General features: G+C 43.5%; 1 protein-coding gene across 1 annotated transcript in view; it reads right to left on the reverse strand.

The window, feature by feature from the left end:
- The window catches only part of AHRR (aryl hydrocarbon receptor repressor), a 50602-nt gene that overhangs the window by 15861 nt on the left and 15582 nt on the right, over positions 1-19159 (reverse strand). The window lies entirely within an intron of this gene.

Genomic DNA, 19159 nt, shown 5'->3' on the forward strand with positions numbered 1-19159 from the left:
AGTCCTCAATAGCCTGCAGGACCACAAACACCTGGTTCACAATGAGAAAGAGCCAGCCTGCACTTTGTGTTGGCAGGGCGACACAAGGCAGATGGGGATATGAGGCGGCCTGTCTTGTGTTCCCCTCGTTGCTGTTCTCACGGTGCTCCTGGGGAGGGTGTCCTTTGCCTCCGTGGCTCCTGTGGCTCCACCCTAAGCTCTGTGGCAGCTCCCATGGCTGCGGCTGGTTGCTCAGCCAGACACGGGGCTGGCTCTTTTGACAGCTGTTGCACCCACAGCACCCACAGCATGATATATAAAGGGTTGTGGTGTCTAACAGTGTCAGGCTCAACAACGCCAGCAGTAATGCAGTGCCTTTTCCTCCCCCATGTAAATGTCTCTCCCTCTCCTTTTTTCCCCTTGGGAGAAGCTTTGAATGTTTCTGTTCTTTGGTATTTCAGATGCACAGCCAGACATTTAGCAAAATACAACCTTCTCTTTTGAAACCCCTGGCCGTTAGGTCCAGTTGTGACCGACTCTGGGGTTGCGGCGCTCATCTCACTTTACTGGCCGAGGGAGCCGGCATGACTAAGCCGCTTCTGGAGGACCAGAGCAGCAGACGGAAATGCCGCTTACCTTCCCGCCAGAGCGGTACCTATTTATCTACTTGCACTTCGTGCTTTCGAACTGCTAGGTTGGCAGGAGCAGGGACCGAGCAACGGGAGCTCACCCCGTCGCGGGGATTCGAACCGCCGACCTTCTGATCGGCAAGTCCTAGGCTCTGTGGTTTAACCCACAGCGCCACCCGCGTCCCTCTCTTTTGAATACTTGCCCCTTAAAACAAGCCAAAATTGCTCTCCCATTTGAGCTTTATATTTCCACGAGGAGGTACCATCTTCCAATAAGCAACTCCAAGCGTTCTGCAGGTTGCGTGATGAGAGCTTGCCAATGTATCTTCCCTGGATGTGAGCAACTGCTGGGCACTCAGCCACCTCCGCAATTGAAAACCCCACCCTCTGCTTCCTTCCCCTCCTCCCCAACAGAGCTGTGTGTTTTTTTGTTTTGTTTTTTTCCAGAAACACCAGGGGGAAAACATGCCTTTGGTATAAAAGAATTGCGCTGAGTAACCAAGGCTTTGCTGTCACGCTATGAGAACAGACTGTCAATCTTTCCATGCAACTGACAGTGGCCTGGCTCTCGTTTAAGCCCTTGCGTGCGAGCAGAGAGCCCACATTCCCCCAAGAAATGCCTCATAACAACAGCTGTTAAATATTGATGACGCCTGGCTCGCTCCGAGTGCTCTTCATGAAGGTTAAGCCTTCATGTAATGGAACCTAATTCTGTATTTTTGTCTGCTAATAATAAAACCCAAGTAATGGACTTTTAAAACAAGATAATATTGCATTAGAGGAAGAGAGGAAACCAGCAAATTAAAATAATCTCTCTTTCAAGTAAAGTTTTTCATTGCAGAATGGAAGAAAACTGAAGATAGTACAGCAGTTGTGTTTGCCGGGATTTTCTGTAAGCAGAATATGTAAAGCTCTATAGCCCGAGGAATAGTAAGACTGGGTATAGAATTATGCCTGCAACACAATAAAAATTGTGAAAAATCGTATTCTGCTGTGCTGCCTCTAGCTTCACTTTCAAAAGGACCAGCGGGTTAGTAAATATGCAAACAGATTAAAAAAAAAAAAGCTTTTTCTGCCTAAAAGGAAATTGTGTGTATGCTGAAAGTATGCTGAAAGGAGATTTGCACATAGCTGTAACATGTCAAAATAGTTTGACGTATACTGAATGCATTGCTACTCCTCACTTGGAAATTACAGTTCCACGCAGGGTAGTTTCCATTAACTCCCATCGGAACAGACAACTTGCATACACGAACACTTAACTGACAGTGTAACCCACAGTGGCTTAGAAACATTTCTAAGACAAGGAAGTCACTTAAATGTGCAGGAAATAAAGATGTTCCAAGTGTTAAACACAAATATGGGGGCTAAGCCTGCAATGAGAAGCATTCATACAGGGAGCGCTTGATTCAGGATAGTAGATCTGGGACCCAAATGGTTTTTTCAGTGCTGAAAGATTCAATTAGGCCTTTATCGCTAAAAATACATTAGAACAATGTATTTAGCCATCACATGAACTGACCTGGCGATGCCTGTCTTTAGCCCTTCAATCCAGATAAAGGACTGGCCACATAGTTTAAGTGCAGGAGGATTACAAGTTGTATTATTGGATCTCAAAGTCTTTATCATTATTCATTATGATTTATTAAATTTGCATACTACCCTTCCTCCATAGATCTCAGGGCGGTTCACAACATAAACAGACAAGATAAAAAAAAACAAAGAAATACATAATAAAAACTTCACTGCTTAGCCAGGGGCCAACTCCAAATTATACAAAAGAACAATTAAAGCAAGTAGACTGCTCAATATATAATTAATTAAGCATAACCTATTGCAATATCCAATATATTTAACAACTACAACAATAATGACACCAATAATGCTAACAATAAACAAGATCCTACTTGCAATTCAACTCAGCCTTTATATTATTTATCCATTTCAATTCTTTTTGTTAAACCTATTGTCCAGTTATCACCCGAAGGTCTCCAAGCAACTTACAGCAATACACTCATGATCACTCAAAACATACAAGTACCATAAGGGAAGAAAAAAGAGGGGGACATATAATACTTTAACATAACATTTATGGGGGGGGGGGGACAAAAGCAACACACCTGCCATTCTATTTTGCACCCATCAAGATACTTCTTCTTCCTGGACTCAACAGAGACTCATTTTGCATGAGAATGTCATTTCTGAAGACTGGTTCTATACCTGCTGATTGTAAATTCTGGATATAGGGCATTGCTGACTCTGACTAGTATTGCAGTTTGGAAACTGAACTATGAAGCTGGATAGTCCCGTTTTATATTCAACCTTTGCCCTGAGGCTTAGGGAAGCCATTCTGCTGCAATACTCCATTTGCAATATGGAAAAAACAATATTGACCTGTCTTACATGACGTATGATGCTACCTTATCTCTTGGTCCATCTAGCCAAGGGCTGCTCAATCTCCCCAGGTGAGATACTTTTAACAAAGTTACACTTGGGAAAACTCTGTCAAGGCAAATCTTCATTCCTCCGAGCAGGTAATCAACACTATAAAATGCTATAAAGTCTGTCAATCATCTGGTGTGCAGATGTGTATTTACAAGCACACAGGAAGTGTGGAAGATGTTTGAGTTGGTGGCTTTGTTTTTAGTATAATGCTCTAAATTTTCCAAACACAGATTTTAATTTTAATTGAACCCCACTGTCTATACATATGTTTATCACTCAATGTATAAAAATGCTAGCTAGAATGATATAAACAGGAGGAGAATTATACAAAATATTCAGAAGCTACGGGGAAATAATAGGAATTTTGTAAACTAGATTATTAATCTTTCCCTTAGAAATTTTCCACTCGTGACTGACCCAAAGCGGAAGGTCAGGTTTATAGCCAAAGTCTTAGCCAGGAAGAAGGCAGAGGCAGTAGCTCATTTACACACTGCAAGTCTACCATAGATCAGACCTCTATTCCTCAGATCAAAAGATCAGTTTCATAACCACTTTTTTTTTTTGAGGTTGCAACGGAGTCTGCCACAGTCACGCAATCCCTAGCTCCAAATTGTTTTAACTCTTCATCTATAGAAAAAATAATAAATCTGTATCAACGTAATACCAGGAATCATATATACCCCAAGAAGCCATACAAATAACATACATGGAAGAAGTATTACACTATTTACTAGTTAATAATGATAATGATAATAATGATGATAATAATAATAATAATAATAATGATAATAATAATGCCTTCATTCAGACCTTTCCTTCTCTAGTAAAACAACATGTTACCAGTATCAACAATACCAAGTAAATTAAAAATGGAATGTTTATAAACATGAGAAATATCATGTTTAATATCAACATAACATGTAACATAATTATAACAGGACAACAATAATGAGTTGTGAATTACCAAGACCTTGCAAGCATAGCGCATGATGCTTGCACAATCACATGTCTTCGTAAACTGAACAGACAAAACAGTTAAATAAAGCACATTTGTTGCTGTGATATCTATCTATCTATCTATCTATCTATCTATCTATCATCTATCTTGTTGTGTCCACCTTTCCTTGGTGTCAACTCTGGCAGACACTACCAGTTCTGAGGCTGCATCTCTTGATGTCCTAGGCAGGTTGGGTATATCTCTGTACTCAACCCAGGGTTTCACCAACTGTAGACCTCAGTCTATGAGGAAGAGATGTCTTTTGGGATTTTCACATCAGCTTTCAAAGAATGTAGCCTTTTAAGAAGGCAACGACTGGATCAAGCACTGGGTGGGCATCATCTGGTCGCAAGTGCCTATGACTTTTAGCTTTATTATTTAATAAATGTGTGTGCCACTTTTCAAGCAAAAGTGGTTCCCAAAGAAGTTTACAGGGTCTGCTCAGAAAGAGCCCTGAAGGATATGGCTAAGAATTTCCACACAACTGTATATTTAAAGCCTAGTCACATCAAGCACACAACAGGCAAGTGAAAACTCAAATCAGAACTCATGTCTCTCATCACAACGCCTTCTCTTTTGCTTCTGCTTTTCAGCTTACAAAGTGGGGTTTTCCCCTATGGAGAATTCTTTAGTGGTAGACCATTTGTAGCAATTGGAGAAACATTCAAGGAGTGAGAAGGAGTAAACAGCGCTTTCCCGCGCTTGCCTACCTCTCTTTTGCTGCTGTTGCTGCTGCTATACAGGTTTTCAAACCCCAAACATATGGACAATACATGCCATTAACCATGTTAAAATTTACACATGCCATTAACCATCTGGGCGTATATGCATCTCACGGGGGCCTCCAGATGTGCAGTTTGTCTATATGTGCTGCCAAAAGCAATGGTGCACGTGTATCAAACATGCCTGCCACATGAAGTATGGAACCACTCTCGTCACAGCAATGAAAATGAGAGCAATAAGGGCAGGTTCAAAGTACCAGCACCAGGTTTTGTGGTGGTACACAACCACCAAGTGTAAGCTATCACTTAAAAAATTAAAAAGGAGTTTGGGCTGTATTCTCAGAACATTGCCAAGAAAGAAACAACCGCTGCATTATCAATCTCAAAACCTTTATCGGCATATAAACAAAATTCTGAAAAGTTTGGTGCAATAAAATCACTCAGCAGATTTGTTGTATTATCATCCCCTTTTAATAAGGGTCATGGGAGGCGGGGTATTGTTAAATGGGCATGGTTAAGAGGATGGGGCGACAGCAACAATGCCTACAAGACTGACACTGTTTTTAGTTACACCACTGTTCTGTTATTGAGCGTGCCAAGCAACAAAAAGCCTTGCACTTTCTTGGTGCTCCTGCAGTGGGATAGGTGGGCTGCACCTTGAGATGCCAGAAGTTCCAGGTGGTGCTAAATGCTGCAACCAGACTGTTAGTGGGGGCAGACTGACTCCTGCCAGAACATTACTGCAACGGCTGCCCATATGCTACTGTGCCAAGCTCAAGGTTCTTGCGTTACTGTAAAAGGTCTTAGCAACTGGGTTCTAGCACGCCTTAAGGACGGCTTTCTTCCCTATATGCCTGCCAGATCCCTGAGGCCTTTGGGGGAGTCATTGTTCACCAGCTTCCATGGTTCAGACACAGAGCCTGCATCCACCAGGAGCCATGGGTTCGTACAGTGTGGTGTAGTGGTTAAGAGCGATAGTCTCGTAATCTGGTGAACCGGGTTCGCTTCCCCGCTCCTCCACCTGCAGCTGCTGGGTGACCTTGGGCTAGACACACTTCTTCGAAGTCTCTCAGCCCCACTCACCTCACAGAGTGTTTGTTGTGGGGAAGGGAAAGGAGATTGTAAGCCGCTTTGAGACTCCTTCAGGTAGTGATAAAGTGGGATATCAAATCCAAACTCTTCTTCTTCTACTACTGTGGGCCCAATTCTGTCAGACTCCCCTCCTGGCTCCTTCCCTGTTGAACTTCCCTTGCTTGGTGAAGATATTTTTAGTGTTGTTAGCCGCCCTGAGCCCGGCTTCGGCTGGGGAGGGCGGGATATAAATAAAATTTATTATTATTATTATTATTATTTTTATTTCGGCAGACATTCTAAGTAAGTTTTCTGATTATATGATCATTTTTACTGTTTTTACATTTATTATAGCTGTTGTAAGCTGACTGTGAAGACCACTTAAAAGGGATAGGAATTATTGGAATAAAAAGATAGACAGAAGTCGTTCACTTTTCATGAAAATGCCAGAAAGATTTCCTTTGCTTCTGGAAGGTGATTTTAAACACACGAGGCTTTTAAAGAATTCTTATTTGTAATGTACTGAACTATTTTCCTTTTGGAAATTACTCTGAAGTATTTGCATTTAATAACCTTGTCTGATACCTTGTTTTGATATTAGGAGCAGCTGCAGGGAGGACACCTAGTGGTGATTATACAGCTCTGCATAAAAACCTCATTAGCAATACAGCATTGGGCAGTATTCAGAGTGCTATACAGTGGTGCCCCGCAAGACGAATGCCGCGCAAGACGAAAAACTCGCTAGACGAAAGAGTTTTCCGTTTTTTGAGTCGTTCCGCAAGACGAATTTCCCTATGGGCTTGCTTCGCAAGACGAAACGTCTTGCGAGTTCTTGCGAGTTTGTTTCCTTTTTCTTAAAGCCGCTAAGCTGTTAATAGCCACTAAGCCGTTAATCGTCGCTAAGCCGCTAATAGCCGCTAAGCCGCTAATAGCGGTGCTTCGCAAGACGAAAAAACCGCAAGACGAAGAGACTCGCGGAACGGATTAATTTCGTCTTGCGAGGCACCACTGTAATCTCTCTCCCAACAAAGTGTTTTCCAAAAATACACCAGCATAAAAATGCAAATACTTCAAAAATTAGTTTTCTGAAACTTTTCATCCACACTATTTACATCTAGAGCGCTTCAAGTTCCACTTCTTCAAAGAAGTAGTAACTTTCTTACTATTCACACAGAGCAAATATTCCTTAGGTCAGTGGTTTCCAACCAGGGTGCCGTGGTACCCTGGCGTGCCTTGAAAGGTGGTCAGGGGTGCTGCGGGCAACACTGGTCTCCGTTTCTCCTTCCTTCCCTCCCCCCCCCCTGTTGCCCTCTTGTGTCTCTGCCTCCCAAAGGCTTGCACAGCTGTTTGTTGCAGCAGCCCTGGCTACCAGTCCCCCAGGTGAATGGTGCCTATGGGGCTGGTCAGGGGGTCCTGGTTACCAGGAGTTGAGGTGACCTTGGACTAAGCAAGCAAGCGGGTGAGAAAGCCCAGCCAGCCTTTGCTGTTGGGAATGGACAGAAAAGTCCCAGGCCCTGTGGGGCAGGCTGGAGGGCAGCTCAGAGACCAGGCAGTGGCTGCCCGGAGGACTCTCACGGAGAGGAGGCTGAGGGAACACTCCACAAGGGAGGGTATTCGAAAAAGGGTGAGGGGCTGACTGCTCTACAAGCAAGGGGTGACATAACTGGGCTCCTGAGCCCCGCAGGGGTGCCACAAAAAGAATGTAGTTGGTCAAGGGAGCCGTGGACACAAAAGGCTTGAAAACTACTGCCTTACGTCACTGGTAGGCAATCTGTGTCCTGGGGGCTATATGTGGCCCCCAAGCCAAAAATAAATAAATGGAAGAGAATGAATGGATGATAGATTAGCAAGGAGAGAGATAGGGTATGGGGAGAGCGAAAGAGAATGAAAATATGATGGGTGGATGAAGGGGGCTGCTCTCTGACACCGGTATGTGTCCCCCAACCACTCTTCCCACACAATGAATGCAGTCTTTGAACCCCAAAATATTGCCAACCCTCATTAGTAGGACAGCTGCACGGGGAGAGCAGCCCTCGTTGTCCCCCCTGGGCCACCTAAGCTATCCAGCTGCCCTCCTAGATGATGGAGGACGTGGACCCATCCTCAGTGGAATCACAATTTCTTCCCCTCAAACACCCACCCACAATTGTGGGAATTTTAAGATTAAAGGAGGCATGGTTTTTACACTGCTTGACTGTAGTAAAACTTCTAAGTGGACTGCAAGAAATAGGAAAATTATCAATAATAACTTAAAATTATTTAAATGTTTAAAAATAATTAAAATTAAGGTAAAGGTAAAGGTACCCCTGACCATTAGGTCCAGTCGTGTCCGACTCTGGGGTTGTGGCGCTCATCTCGCTTTATTGGCCAAGGGAGCTGGCGTACAGCTTCCGGGTCATGTGGCCAGCATGACTAAGCCGCTTCTGGCGAACCAGAGCAGCGCACGGAAACGCCGTTTACCTTCCCGCCAGAGCGGTACCTATTTATCTACTTGCACTTTGATGTGCTTTCGAACTGCTAGGTTGGCAGGAGCAGGGACCGAGCAACGGGAGCTCATCCCATCGCAGGGATTCGAACTGCCAACTTTTCATCGGCAAGTCCTAGGCTCTGTGGTTTAACCCACAGCGCTACCCGCGTCCCAATTAAAAGTAAAAAGCGACTAATATACACTGATGTCAACATGTTTGGAGTGGCCCATCTAAAAGTGTAAACAGGCAGGGAGTCCCAGTGTGTAGGTACCACCGCAAAAACTAACAACTGCAGATTAACAAACCAGTTTCATAGACTGAAACTGTCAAGTGTGCACATAAACTGACTTGAACTTGTTAAGGGCTTTGCATACTAATAGTAATGCCTTGAACTTGGCCTGGTAACAAATCAACCCCGTGCAGATCTCTGAGCAAATGTGCCTTACTCCAGGCAGCAACTATGCCGCAATATTCTGGACTAATATTCTGCACTAATTGCAGTTTCCGGGTCAAGTGCAAGTGATTATTCTCAAGGTACTCAAGGATACGCAGTAGCAGCAACTCGTTTTGTTGCTGTTAAAAAGTGTGGCACTTACTTGTAACAACTTCATGGTGAGTACCGGTACCTATTTTTTTAGGGGGGAAAGCACTGCATACAGATATTAAATAGCTCTGGGGATAAAATAGTGCTCTGTAGCACCTCAAACGGAGTTTGGATCTATTATAACTTTACTCCAGCTTAATTTACACTGGCTTGTTTTGCATTTGTTTCTTGTGCATCAGATTGCTTCCCTAATAATTATTAAATTCTCAAGGATGAAAATATGACAACACATTTATGCTGTGTATGGTGCCCCCCATCAAATGTGGCATGTGAAATACACTTAATATCTCAACATGTATACTTAAAGAAGAGAATAAAGTTAAAGCACATTGGTTTTTCTTTTCATTTGTTGAGGGGGGGAAGTTATGTTTTTGCAACTAATATATCACATTCAACCAGCTTAAGTTTCATTGTCTTGATTTTGTCCCTAACATAACATTTCTTCTCAGTACACCAAACAAGGAAGCAAAACTATCAGTACAATAAGGGCTCATTAATCTATTCTCTCATTTTCTTGAAGAGGTCTTCAACAAAACTTTACCAAAAAAATTAAAGAAATTCTGAGGCAACGTGCAGGGCATGCTTCATGTTTTGCTCATGTGTAAATTGCCATTCTGAAAACCTGTTGCCAGATCATGAAACTCTGGAAAATTATCTTTAAAATGATATAGAACACCTTAAGTATATAGTAGGCCTGCAACGCACATGGGGGTTACATTCCAGGGATCACGCTTAAAGCCAAAATTATGTTTCCTGGAAACCCCCTCCATCTCCACCCCCTTTCAGTTATTTTAATTTTTTGCCCCATGTGTAGAGCTAAATGCGCACAAGTTAAATGTGCATGAGTTGCAGGCTTACTGTATATGAAAATGAAAATTGTGTCTGTAGCATGACATTTTCATAGAATTTACCAAACACACAAAAAGCAAAAAATGATTAAAAAAATATCACAAACCTTTAGCTCGCCTCACTAATTTAATCAGGTGATTAATCAACCATCTAATGTTTTAAGCCCTAGTATCTAGTAATGGGACGTAGGTGGCGCTGTGGATTAAACCACTGAGCCTAGGGCTTGGCAATCAGAAGGTCGTCAGTTCGAATCCCCGTGGCGGGGTGAGCTCCTGTTGCTCGGTCCCTGCTCCTACCTACCTAGCAGTTCAAAAGCACGTCAAAGTGCAAGTAGGTACCGCTCTGGCGGGAAGGTAAACGGCGTTTCCATGCGCTGCTCTGGTTCGCCCGTAGCGGCTTAGTCGTGCTGGCCACATGACCCGGAAGCTGTACACCGGCTCCCTTGGCCAATAAAGCGAGATGAACACCGCAACCCCAGAGTCGGTCATGACTGGACCTAATGGTCAGGGGTCCCTTTATCTTTATCTAATAATAGATTCTGCCATGTATAAAAAGAGAAGGTAAAGGTAAAGGGACCCCTGACAGTTAAGCCCAGTTGCGAATTGTCCACTCCGCAGACAGTTTTCCTGGGTCATGTGGCCAGCAGTGGCGTAGCGTGGGGGGTGCAGGGGGGGCCGGCCGCACCGGGCGCAACATCTGGGGGTTAGGGTTAGGGGGCACAAATCCACGGGTTAGGGGGCGCAAATTACTTGCCTTGCCCCGGGTGCTGACAACCCACGCTACGCCACTGGTGGCCAGCATAACTAAGCTGCTTCTAGCACAGAGGAACACCGAAACCAGAGCAGCGCACGGAAACGCTGTTTACCTTCCCGCCAGAGCGGTACCTATTTATCTACTTGCACTGGTGTGCTTTCGAACTGCTAGGTTGGCAGGAGCTGGGACCGAGCAACAGGAGCTCACCCCATCGTGGGGATTCGAACCACTGAGCTTCTGATCGGCAAGCCCAAGAGGCTCAGTGGTTTAGACCACAGCGCCACCCCTGTCCCCATGAAAAGAGAAAACTTTAACCAAAAACCCTCCCTTGCTTCCATTCTGCAAACAATCTTTTCTCTTCATGTGGAGACCTCAGAGGAAAAGACTAGGGCTAGCTAAGACTTCCTCCCAAGCGGCAGTGAGAGGAGTCTGACATTGGCCAAGGGCACAGTTTGGGACCAGGGTATTTGAGGAACACCTTCTCCCACATGAATCTGCTCACCTGTTGAGATCAGCAATGGAAGTTCTGTGCAATGTTCAGAAGCTGCCAAGAGGTTTCTCGATGGTGACACCTAGGAATTTGAATCCTCTCCCCCAGGACACCCACCAGGACCTCATTTTACAGACATTCTGAAGTTCAGCGAAAATGGTTTTGTTTGGAGTAGGTTTTTTTAAAAAAAATATTCAGGTTTGCTGCTTCGCTTCTGCGGTTTTGGTTTTTCCTGCCAAGTTTTGATTTATCATTTTATATGCATGTTAATTTTGAAGACTTTTGGTGAAAACGCCATATAACCATATAAACATAAAGAGATGAATTGGCAGCTAGGTAGAGAAGAAGGTAACAGGGAGGCACTGCTCTTCATCCCCACTTCTGTGCATTATTATCTGTTTATCCTGAAACAGTTGCTCTCTCAGATCAGTCCTGATTTTAATTAATAGATATATACATGCATCTTAACAAGAATTCTGGAAATACACCTGCCAGGACACGAACATTTAAAAATTAAATAGCACTGGCAAAGGTTTAAGGATTAAGGATGAGATAGCCAGTACTATTGGTTGGAAAGGTGAATGATCTTGGATGGTTAAGGAATAATGATCTTGGATGCAGTTTGTAATGATTCAATGGAGCATCCTCTAATTGTTTACTCCAGTTGTACATAACTGATACTATTTTGTAGGCAGCAGGAGATAATTTTGTGCATGGCAACATTGCACATATTGTTGTAATTACGTAAGCCTGACATGTAAAGTTTCTACACATAAGTCAACATTGGCATACTTCAACTTTATTGAAAATATTTTCAGATGGTGAAACACCAGACACTTTGTTAACAAAATATTCTAAATTGTTTCTAAATCTGCAAGATGCCTCATCATGCACATCAATGAACATTTGATTTAAATTATACAGTGCGCCAAAATGTAGCTCATTCCAACATTCAAGACAGTAAAGTTCTGTTTGTTCTGAAACAAAATCGTTGACTTATTTTTTAATTGCAAGATCATTGCTTATAGAGAACTATAGTCTGCCTCTGTATGTGCTATCACCAGCTCTTGCTAATACAGTAGATTGCAGGTGGAACGGGGAGTTGTACAGTTTATTGGATTTAGAAAATCCTGTTGGCACCCTTGCCTATGCTTGTCCAATGTTGAGGACATTAACCACCTACCACCTCCATGAGTATACAATCTCTGGACCTTAATAAAGGCCCAAGCAGAAGACGCCAAGGAAAAAAGAAGAGAAGAAAACAAAGAAGAGAGATGGCAACAAAAAAGAAAGAAAAATAGAAAAGGAGAAGAAAGAGAAGCAGGAATATGAAGAGAGAGAGAGCGAAAAGAAGAAAAAGAAACAATAAAGAAATATAAAAGGACCTCTGATTTTCCATCTGCTAGTTACATAAAAAGGGGGAAAATATTTCTAACATTCAGTCCATGGTAATATCCATCTTCTCCACTTTCTGTTAAACAATATTTCTTTTACATAAATGTGTCTCGAATTCATTCCCACTCAAGTCCAAGAGGGATTCCCAAATTGCCGTTGTTGTTGTTGTTGTTGTTGTTGTTGTTATTGGTCAACCGTGCTTTTTGTTTAATATCAACTTTAACTCCATTAATTCCCACCACAATTCCTCCATATTGAGTACTAGTAAATTCTTTTGTCCATTTCCATGTTAAAATCTCTCTACTGTGATCACATAGGGACGCGGGTGGCGCTGTGGGTAAAACCTTAGTGCCTAGGACTTGCCGATCGTATGGTCGGCGGTTCGAATCCCCGCAGCGGGGTGAGCTCCCGTCTTTCGGTCCCAGGTCCTGCCCACCTAGCAGTTCGAAAGCACCCCTAAGTGCAAGTAGATAAATAGGTACCGCTTTATAGCAGGAAGGTAAACGCCGTTTCCGTGTGCTGCGCTGGTGCTGGCTCGCCAGAGCAGCTTTGTCACGCTGGCCACGTGACCCGGAAGTATCTGCGGACAGCGCTGGCTCCCGGCCTCTTACGTGAGATGAGCGCACAACCCTAGAGTCGGACACAACTGGCCCGTACGGGCAGGGGTACCTTTACCTTTACCTTACTGTGATCACATATTGGAATAATATTCCACAATTCTTTTCTTGTTATATATCCTTTAGTTTATGCCCAGTTCCATAATTCAGATTCCATTTCCCTTCATGCTTCCATTCCCTTGACTGTTTAACATAGTATTCCGATCTCCTCCTCAAGAACTATCCACTTACGTTTCTTCCATTCTTTTTCCATACATATTAGTAGCATCATTCTATGAATTTGCTCCAAATCGTATGCAGAATACTTTCTCTCTGCTAGAACTGAAGAAAGGCCAGGACGGAAGTTTTTCCAAAGATTTTCTTCTCTCTCAATGTCAGCGATACGATTAATGCCAGATCCAGATGACCATTCATGGTTTTATCTTCCCCTTCTCCTCCAAGCCTCTGTATGAAAGGCATTTCCATTTCACCATCTGCTTTCTCCAATTTTGCTGTTTCATCGTCCAGTCCTGCCACGTTTTCATCAATTTTGTCTGAAGCCTCTAAGTAATCTCCAGTTCCATTTTCTATTTCATCTCTCTCTGATTCATTTTCTTTCCCCCTTTCATCAAACATTAATCCAATCATTTTTAGTTGTTCAGCCATTAACTATTGAACAATACCAACAGTCACTGGAAGATCCAAAAGTACATTTGCCACACTGGACGCAGACAAAGAAATATCTCTAAGCTGTATTTTTCCTTCCCCAAAAATGTTTACGAAAGAGAGGGTGTAGACCTTATACTCAAAATGGGTTCTTACGTAGTGTTTGGGTGAGATGTTGGTTCCTCAGCTCACCACCTTGTTTTAGGCCTTGAATAAGCCCCCAGGCGCATACAGCAGAAAACGGCTTTGATCAGAGCATTTGAGGTCTTTATTTCAGAGTGCTTTGATAATCAGACATTTAGCCTGATTACCATCAATCACATAATTGTCCAGGACCTTCCCAATAAATTTCACCTTATGCTTCTCCCCCAACTATCCTATCCACTGCCATTTCTCCTTACTCTGGTCATGTTAACTATGTTGGACTACAACTCCCATCATCCGTAGCTACCAGGATCATGGTCAGAGATTATGGGGGTTGTAGTCTAACAACATCTGGGGACCCAGGTTTAAGAAAGGCTGAACTAGCTCCATGGCTGTTGATTCATCACTATCTGACAAGAACAGTGTAACTCTAAAAGGCCTTTGGTCTAGGGTACCCAGGACCAGCCCAAGACAATTTGGCACCTGAGGCAAACCTCAAAATGGTGCCCTCCTGCCAGGGAAGAAGGTGTGAGTGAACATCTGCATCAGAAACGAAGGAGGAATAAAGCTCTACATTGGGAACAAGGGTGGGAGGAGACCAGTACAGTGGTACCTCAGGTTAAGAACTTAAATTCATTCCGGAGGTCCGTTCTTAACCTGAAACTGTTCTTAACCTGAGGTACCACTTTAGCTAATGGGGCCTCCCTTTGCCGCCACGCAATTTCTGTTCTCATCCTGAAGCAAAGTTCTTAACCCGAGGTACTATTTCTGGGTTAGCGGAGTCTGTAACTTGAAGCATCTGTAACCTGAGGTACCACTGTAGTGGCTCCTATTTGCCAAGTGGTGGCAGTGGAGGATGGGAGCAGCCAAGGAGGCGGCAGATCCAACCTCCAAGGAACACGCTGCAGCCATTGTGGCTTCTGCTGCCTGAGGAGGTTGCCTCCCCTTTCCTCATGAGTGGGCCGGCCCTGAGGACGGCTACTAGGATGTGTGCATGTGTACACGCCGCTGCTTGTTTTGTTTGCAATGCGGTTTTTAAATTTGGTTTTTAAGCAACTGTATTAGTTAACTGTGAGGTTTTTAAAATTTGAATTATGCTTATCTTATTTTCCGATATAATTTTATAACAGGTTATAAGGCACTTTTGTCTAAAAGTTCTCAAAAAGCAACTTAGAAATGTGAATATTAATATAAATTGGATCTAGGAGTCTTGGTTGACCACAAACTTGACATGAGCCAACAGTGTGACGCGGCAGCTAAAAAAGCCAATGCAATTCTGGGCTGCATCAATAGGAGTATAGCATCTAGATCAAGGGAAGTAATAGTGCCACTGTATATTGCTCTGGTCAGACCTCACCTGGAGTACTGTGTCCAGTTCTGGGCACCACAGTTCAAGAAGGACACTGACAAACTGGAACGTGTCCAGAGGAGGGCAACCAAAATGGTCAAAGGCCTGGAAACGATGCCTTATGAGGAACGGCTAAGGGAGCTGGGCATGTTTAGCCTGGAGAAGAGGAGGTTAAGGGGTGATATGATAGCCATGTTCAAATATATAAAAGGATGTCATATAGAGGAGGGAGAAAGGTTGTTTTCTGCTGCTCCAGAGAAGCGGACACGGAGCAATGGATCCAAACTACAAGAAAGAAGATTCCGCCTAAACATTAGGAAGAACTTCCTGACAGTAAGAGCTGTTCGACAGTGGAATTTGCTGCCAAGGAGTGTGGTGGAGTCTCCTTCTTTGGAGGTCTTTAAGCAGAGGCTTGACAACCATATGTCAGGAGTGCTCTGATGGTGTTTCCTGCTTGGCAGGGGGTTGGACTCGATGGCCCTTGTGGTCTCTTCCAACTCTATGATTCTATGATTCTATAAAAACCAAACAAACCTGTGTGTGTACTGTGCTTCTTCAAACAGACACACACACACACACACACACACCATACCGCAGGCTGTGGCTCACATTATCAAGTGCTCTCACTTATAAACTTTGATAAGAGGACACAAACATATATAGCACTTCCAAGTATTCAAAGCACTTCACAGATCAGTAGTGTGATCTTTACAGGAACCTTTTAGTACAGGGCATGATGATCCCTCTGTCCACACTGCACAGCTTTTATAAAAAAAAATCTGCCCAGTTTCAGTTGTGCAAGTTGTTATTCAGCAGCCACAGATTATCAAATCTCAGCATAATAATATGAAATATGCATGACCTGCATCATGCAGCCACTTTGCTCTTCCTTTCGTGCGAGTGGCAAAGCAAGCCAGGAAACCTCAGTAACCATAACTTCCTGTTATGTCTGAACCAGAAACTGTGGTTAATGTCTTCTAAGCAAGCTAAGACTGAGAGGCAAACTTTAAACCATGGTTTCATACTTTGGGCTTGTTTGAAAGCTATTCATCGTTGTTCCCCAATTCCGATGCGGCAGGAAGTTAACTGCAGCTCCCAGCCTTGTTTGCAGCATGTGAGAGCCTGTAGTCACGCATATCGTGGCTTATTACCTACTTATTTAACCAAGATTTAATTGTTCAGATGCAGCTAGCCTTGCACAATGCAATGCTATGCACATCTAATCAGAAGTATGAATTCAGTGGTATTAAACACACTCTATACAAATAATTCCTCCATGACACTGGAAGCTACAGCCCAGGATAGCTGGTAGGACGATGGACAGGGCAGAGGGCAAGGCAGCGAACATCTGGCAGAGCGAAGGGTAGGCAAAGCCAAAGGTCACAAGAAGCAAAGCCTGTAAGGTCTGGGCATCCCATTTCTGGGGGTGTCACAGCAAATGCTCCAAAAACGTAAACAAGCATACATCATCATCATCATCATCATCATCATCATCATCATACATTTTTATTTATACCCTGCCCTCCCCGGTTCAGAAACCGGGCTCAGGGTGGCTAACAACAAATTTAAAACACTTTAAAACACTTAATTATAAAAGCAGCATAAAATATGGTATAAAAACATGAATAACAATGTTGTTTAGTCGTTTAGTCGTGTCCGACTCTTCGTGACCCCATGGACCAGAGCACGCCAGGCACTCCTGTCTTCTACTGCCTCCCGCAGTTTGGTCAGGCTCATGTTTGTAGCTTCGAGAACACTATCCAACCATCTCATCCTCTGTCGTCCCCTTCTCCTAGTGCCCTCCATCTTTCCCAACATCAGGGTCTTTTCCAGGGAGTCTTCTCTTCTCATGAGGTGGCCAAAGTATTGGAGCCTCAACTTCACGATCTGTCCTTCCAGTGAGCACTCAGGTCTGATTTCCTTAAGAATGGATGCGTTTGATCTTCTTGCAGTCCATGGGACTCTCAGGAGTCTCCTCCAGCACCAGAATTCAAAAGCATCAATTCTTCGGCGATCAGCCTTCTTTATGGTCCAGCTCTCACTTCCATACATCACCACTGGGAAAACCATGTCTTTAACTATACGGACCTTTGTTGGTAAGGTGATGTCTCTACTTTTTAAGATGTTGTCTAGATTTGCCATCGCCTTTCTCCCAAGGAGCAGGCGTCTTTTAATTTCGTGACTGCTGTCACCATCTGCAGTGATCATGGAGCCCAAGAAAATAAAATCTCTCACTGCCTCCATTTCTTCCCCTTCTATTTGCCAGGAGGTGATGGGACCAGTGGCCATGATCTTCGTTTTTTTGATGTTGAGCTTCAGACCATATTTTGCGCTCTCCTCTTTCACCCTCATTAAAAGGTTCTTTAATTCCTCCTCACTTTCTGCCATCAAGGTTGTGTCATCTGCATATCTGAGGTTGTTGATATTTCTTCCGGCGATCTTAATTCCGGCTTGGGATTCATCCAGCCCAGCCTTTCGCATGATGAATTCTGCATATAAGTTAAATAAGCAGGGGGACAATATACAGCCTTGTCGTACTCCTTTCCCAATTTTGAACCAATCAGTTGTTCCATATCCAGTTCTAACTGTAGCTTCTTGTCCCACATAGAGATTTCTCAGGAGACAGATGAGGTGATCAGGCACTCCCATTTCTTTAAGAACTTGCCATAGTTTGCTGTGGTCGACACAGTCAAAGGCTTTTGCATAGTCAATGAAGCAGAAGTAGATGTCTTTCTGGAACTCTCTAGCTTTCTCCATAATCCAGCGCATGTTTGCAATTTGGTCTCTGGTTCCTCTGCCTCTTCTAAATCCAGCTTGCACTTCTGGGAGTTCTCGGTCCACATACTGCTTAAGCCTGCCTTGTAGAATTTTAAGCATAACCTTGCTAGCGTGTGAAATAAGTGCAATTGTGCGGTAGTTGGAGCATTCTTTGGCACTTCCCTTCTTTGGGATTGGGATGTAGACTGATCTTCTCCAATCTTCTGGCCACTGCTGAGTTTTCCAAATTTGCTGGCATATTGAGTGTAGCACCTTAACAGCATCATCTTTTAAAATTTTAAATAATTCAGCTGGAATATCTTCACTTCCACTGGCCTTGTTATTAGCGATGCTTTCTAAGGCCCATTTGACTTCACTTTCCAGGATGTCTGGCTCAAGGTCAGCAACCACACTACCTGGGGTATACGAGACATCAATTTCTTTCTGGTATAGTTCCTCTGTGTATTCTTGCCACCTCTTCTTGATGTCTTCTGCTTCTGTTAGGTCCTTTCCACTTTTGTCTTTTATTATGGAAATCTTTGTACAAAATGTTCCTTTCATATCTCCAATTTTCTTGAACAGATCTCTGGTTCTTCCCATTCTATTGTTTTCCTCTATTTCTTTGCATTGCTCATTTAAGAAGACCTTCTTGTCTCTCCTTGCTATTTTTTGGAAATCTGCATTCAATTTCCTGTATCTTTCACTATCTCCCTCGCATTTCGCTTGCCTTCTCTCCCCCGCTATTTGTAAGGCCTCGTTGGACAGCCACTTTGCTTTCTTGCATTTCCTTTTCATTGGGATGGTTTTAGTTGCTGCCTCTTGTATAATGTTACGAGCCTCCACCCATAGTTCTTCAGGCACTCTGTCCACCAAATCTAAATCCTTAAACCTGTTCCTCACTTCCACTGTGTATTCATAAGGGATTTGACTTAGATTGTATCTTACCGGCCCAGTGGTTTTTCCTACTTTCTTCAGTTTAAGCTTGAATTTTGCTATAAGAAGCTGATGATCTGAGCCACAGTCAGCTCCAGGTCTTGTTTTTGCTGACTGCATAGAGCTTCTCCATCTTTGGCTGCAGAGAATATAATCAATCTGATTTCGATGCTGCCCATCTGGTGATGTCCATGTGTAGAGTCGTCTCTTGTGTTGTTGGAAAAGAGTGTTTGTGATGACCAGCTTGTTCTCTTGACAGAACTCTATTAGCCTTTGCCCTGCTTCATTTTGAACTCCAAGGCCAAACTTGCCA

Source organism: Podarcis muralis, chromosome 13 (assembly GCF_964188315.1).
Source record: "Podarcis muralis chromosome 13, rPodMur119.hap1.1, whole genome shotgun sequence".
Lineage (NCBI taxonomy): Eukaryota > Metazoa > Chordata > Lepidosauria > Squamata > Lacertidae > Podarcis > Podarcis muralis.